Consider the following 5802-nt stretch of genomic DNA (forward strand, 5'->3'; position numbering starts at 1 on the left):
GGAAGAACTTCAGCTCACCCATCATGGACATTTAATATTGCTCTTGCGTCATGTGTCCAAACTCATCACTGTATGTTTGATTAGTGCAACCGAAGATAATGTCATCCACATATATTTAGCACACAAACAGTTCACCATCATATGTCTTCGTGAAGAGTGTGGGATCCAAGGAATCAGGTTTGAAGCCTTTGCTCTTCAGAAAATCTTTGAGTGTGTCATACCTAGTGCGAGGGGCTTGTTTGAGGCCATACAGTGCCTTATTGAGCTTGTATACCATATCAGGATGTTTTGGATCTTCAAAGCCAGGCGGTTGTGCAACATACACTTCTTCTTCAATCTTGCCATTGAGAAAGGCACTCTTCACATCCATTTGATATAGAAGGACATTATGATGATTTGCATAGGCTAGCAGTATGCGAATGGCTTCAAGCCTAGCCACGGGAGCAAATGTTTCATCGAAGTCAATCCCTTCAACTTGAGTGTATCCTTGAGCAACGAGACGAGCCTTGTTTCTGACAACTTGACCATGCTCATCTTGCTTGTTGCGATATATCCATTTAGTGCCTATGATACTGTGTTTATGAGGATCGGGACGCTTGACCAATTCCCACACATTGTCAGGGCCGGCCCTGTGTTTCGGGAGGCCCTAGGCGAACTCGACGACATGGGACCCTATGTCCTAAGTCCTAAGACAATATATATGTATGCATGTGTTATATATATAACTTATTAAAAGTAACTTTAAATCACACATCTTTAGTTTAAAAGATGAGTATAATAATTCAAATGACTCCATCAAGAACAATAATAACCAAATTCGAACCGACTCCATAAAAAACAATGGTACTAAAAAGATCGCAAAATGAAACTAACATAACATGATTACCTCAAATAAGAACGAAATTAGACTGAATCCATCGGCAACAATAATACTTTAGTGCTTCAAAAAAGTTTCTTCGGGCATTTCTTGATGTGAAGTCATTAAGGGCACAATCTAGAATTTTTAGATCACTTTCTTTCTTTTTCCTCCTTTTTTCAGCACCCGACAATTGCTTCTTCTTAGGTAACATGGCAGGCTAATGTCCTAAAATCATGAAGAAAAGATCAAAAGAGCATACAAAAAATTAGGAATTTATAGATCGGATGATAGGAACCCTAGACATGTTACATAGAATGACAAAAAATTGATAGATTGGATTACAATACGTACATACTAAATAAAGAATAAATAAACTAATGAGATTGTCAAATTGAGGTTTGGGGATGGACAGGAACATGGATGCGTACTTCTTAACTTCCAGTCGGATGCGTACTTGTATAGTTATTGTCGTATTGCCGCGGTGCCGCCGTGCCGAATGTCAGATGGCCGATTGGCCGGGCTGCCGCCTGCCTGCCGGACTGCTGTGTGGCGGCGCCGGCGAGCCGGCGAGGCGAGGGCGATGCGGCAAGGTCCAAGGGGCAAGGCGCTGAGCGAGCGAGAAGGCCGACGGGCGGGCGAGGGTGACGAACCTACGAAGGAAACGTCAAAACGAGCGTGATTCACGGCGCCACTTCCCCTACGCGTATCCATCAGCAATCGCTAGCTAGCTATATCTGGGCCGCCTAGCCCATCCTATTTATTTTCTTTAATTCTTTTGTAATTTTTTTACTTGCTTTTTGCTGGGCTATAGTATATGTATATACTCCATCATGTGCCCCCCCCCCTCGCCTGGGCCCTGGGCCGTCGCCCTGTCGCCCATGCCCCAGGGCCGACCCTGCACATTGTTCAACTCGAACTGTTGAAGCTCTTCTTGCATAGCTTGAATCCATTCAGGTTCCATGAAGGCTTCGGCAACTTTCTTGGGTTCAGATATTGAGACAAATGCAAAGTGCCCACAGAAATTTGCTAGTGTTGCTCTTGAACGAGTGAGTGGACCAGGTGCATTGATGCTATCAATTATCTTCTCAATCTATACTTCATTTGCAACATGAGGATGAACTGGACGAAGATTTTGCTCTTTCTCATCATTGTCATCATTAGGAGGATTGTCTTCAGGCTGAGCATTGTCTTCAGGTTGATTAGGTGCAGAAATGATAAGTTCCTCTTCAGCCTGAGCTTCGGACGGTATGATTTCTCCAGTTCCCATAAGCTTGATGGATTCACTAGGTGGAACTTCATCTAGCACAATTGGCAGGTGCTCTCTTTGCAAGCCGTTAGTCCCATCGAACTACACATCCACAGTTTCAACCACTTTATAGTGAAAGAGGTTGAAGGCTCTGTGGGGGTGTGAGTCCTTTTCGTAACCAAGCATAAAACCTTCATGTGCTTTCGGTGCAAATTTTGAAGTGTGATGTGGATCCTTGATCCAGCACCTAGCACCAAATACTTTGAAGTAACTGACATTTGGCTTCTTACCAGTAAGGAGTTCATAGGATGTCTTCTTCAGAAGCTTGCGAAGATAAACACAGTTGATGACATGGCATGAAGTATCAATAGCTTCAGGCCAGAACTTTCTTGGAGTCTTGTATTCATCAAGCATCGTCCGAGCCATCTCAATGAGTGTTCTGTTCTTGCGCTCCACGATGCCATTTTGCTGAGGTGTGTACGGAGCTGAGAACTCATGAGTGATGCCCTATGTATCCAGGTAAAGGTCGAGGCCGGTGTTCTTGAACTCTGTGCCGTTGTCACTTCTGATATGCTTGATCTTGACGCCATAGTTGTTCATGGCACAGTTGGCAAAGTGTATGAAGACATCCTGCACTTCAGTCTTGTAGAGGATTATGTGCACCCATGTATATCTTGAATAATCATCAACAATTATGAAGCCATAGAGACAAGCAGTAGTAGTGAGAGTAGAGTAGTGAGTAGGGTTGAATAGGTCCATGTGTAGCAGTTCGAAGGGTTGAGTTGTAGTCATGATTGTCTTCGAGGGATGCTTGGCCCTCGTCATCTTTCCAGCTTCGCAGGCACCGCATAAGTGATCCTTCTTGAACTTGACGTCGTTGATGCCTATGACGTGCTTCTTCTTCATGAGAGTATGCAAGTTCCTCATGCCAGCATGCCCTAGCCTCCGATGCCAGAGCCAACACTCTGAAGCTTTTACAAGAAGACATACGGCAAGCTGTGGTCCTGCTGAGAAATCTACCATGTACAAATCATCTTTCCGATACCCTTTAAAGACTAGAGACTTGTCAGATTCCATTAGAACAAGGCAACGATATTTTCCAAATATCACAATCATGTTCAAATCACAAAGCATTGAGACAAGCATTAATTTGAAGCCAAGGGATTCAACAAGCATCGCTTTATCCATGTGCTGATCCTTTGAGATTGCAACTCTACCTAGACCCAATACCTTACTTTTACCAGTGTCAGCAAATTTGATGTGACTCTTGTCAGATGGACGTAAGGTTGAGTCCATGAGAAGACTTCGATCACCAATCATATGATTAGTGCATCCGCTGTCCATAATCCATTCTGAAGCATGAGGTGTCATACCCTACAGTACAGTTAGGGGGATAGGCTTCACCAAGAGTATTGTGAAGCATAAACATTTGACGCAGAAGAAGATTATCAAAGCTCAGATCAAGATTAGGACTGATAGGATGAATGGCAAGCGATTCAGGAACAAAATACATAGTGAGACCATTTGGGAATTTTATCTTGCGCCCAACAGGATGTTTTAGGTCCCTAGCAATAGCATCTGACGCCTTTGATTTCCGGCTGGAGACCTTTCCCTGCAAAAGAGAGTCAGTTTTTCTTAGCCACCCACATCTTCAGGGGTGGCTTAGAAGCAATGAGTCTAAGTGCAGCATCTGAGAACTTCGTCTTTGGAGCCCTAGCAAATAGCCTTGCAGGAGGCGAATAGTACTCATATGGATAAGCAGAGTAGTTCTTAGTCTTATGAACATAGAGGTTTGATGATATGCGCTCATATTCATAAGTTTGAGTGTGATTTTCCTGTAGAACATTGGCATTAGGGTGACTCAGGTGAGTCCTGTGTCTGTATGAAGCCTTTGGACCATATGAAGCCTTTGGTCTGGGGTTTGTCTTCTTCCCTTGTGGTGTCATGACGACATTCATAGGAAGATTCTCCAGACACCTTTTGGGCACCCAGATTTTCTTCATAGGTGGCCCATTCCTGCAGTTAGTACCAATATACCTGGCGAACACTTCACCATTCTAATTCTTAAACAAATTATAGTTTGCATCAAAGGATTCATCAATGATAATATGATTAGCACAAGTGAAGCCAGATAGTGTGGATGGATCCACTGAAGGTTCCTTTGCAGCAACCCATGTGGTTTTGGGGTACTGCTTAGGCTTCCAGTAAGAACCATCAACATTCATTTTCCTCTCGAACCCAACACCCTCTTTCGTAGGGTTTCGGTTCAGAATCTGCTTTTTGAGGACATCACATAGTGTCTGATGCCCTTCGAGACTTTTGTTCATCCCTGTCTCAAGCAATGTCTTCAACCTAGCATTTTCATCAGTAATAGCAGTGGCATCCTTAGCAGAGGGGTTAGTTACCACATCAACAGTTGAAGATATTGCAACAGTAGTAGTAGTAGAACATTCAGCAACAGAAGTAGCATTGTCACGCTCAAGGCATTTTAGACATGGTGGTTCAAATCCTTCCTGAGCGGGACTGATCTGTTGAGAATGAAGTGACTCGTTTTCTTTTTGAAGATCTTCATGAACTGCTCTCAATTTCTCAAGTTCTTGCTTCCTTTGAAGATAATCATAGGAAAGCTTTTCATGAGTTGTTGAGAGCGTTTCATGACGATTTTCAAGTTCCTCATACTTAACATGAAGATTTTTTATGTCTTCAATTAAGGACTGAGATCGGGTCATTTCCGCGTCCAACAGGTCATTGCTTTTGTCTAACAGTTTTTGAATATGTTCCATAGCTTTCTGTTGTTCAGTTGCAATTTTAGCCAGTGTTTTGTAGCTGGGTTTGGATCACAATCAGAGTCATCTTCACTTCATGCTTGAAAGTAAGCATCGCGTGAGTTTACCTTGGCACCACGTGCCGTGAAGTAGTAGGTGGGAGCGGAGTCGTCCTTGTCATTAGCATCAGCGTAGGTGATGGAGCCATTGTCTTCAGTGTTGAAGATGTACTTGGCCACGTAGGCTGTAGCTAGAGCTAGACTTGCAACGCCAGAGTCGGACTCCTCCTCAGACTCCACCTCCCCTCCTCAGAAGCTGACTCCTCCTTTGAATCCATCTCCTTGCCAACAAAAGCACGAGCCTTGCCAGATGAGCTCTTCTTGTGTGATGAAGACTTTGATGAAGACTTTGAGGATTTCTTCTTGTTCTTGTCATCAGAATCATATTCCTTGCTCTTCTTCTTCTTGTTTTCATTGTCCCACTGCGGACACTCAGAGATGTAGTGACCAGGTTTCTTGCACTTGTGGCATGTTCTCTTCTTGTGGTCATGAGTAGAAGCTTCATCATTTCTTGAGTTGGATCGTGAAGACTTTCTGAAGCCTTTCTTCTTGGTGAATTTCTGAAACTTCTTCACAAGCATAGCAAGCTCCTTTCCAATGTCTTCAGGATCACCAGAACTGCAGTCAGATTCTTCTTCAGATGAGGAAACAACCTTTGCCTTCAAAGCGCGAGTTCGACCATAGTTGGGACCATAGATATCTATTTTCTCAGATCGCTGAAACTCATGTGTGTTGAGCCTGTCAAGTATGTCAGACGGATCGAGTGTCTTGAAGTCAGGGCGTTCTTGAATCATCAGGGCTGGGGTGTCAAACGAGCTGTCAAGTGATCTCAGGAGTGTCTTGACGATTTCATGCTTGGTGATCTCAGTGGCG

This window comes from Triticum dicoccoides, chromosome 2A, assembly GCF_002162155.2.
Source record: "Triticum dicoccoides isolate Atlit2015 ecotype Zavitan chromosome 2A, WEW_v2.0, whole genome shotgun sequence".
Classification (NCBI taxonomy): Eukaryota; Viridiplantae; Streptophyta; class Magnoliopsida; order Poales; family Poaceae; genus Triticum; species Triticum dicoccoides.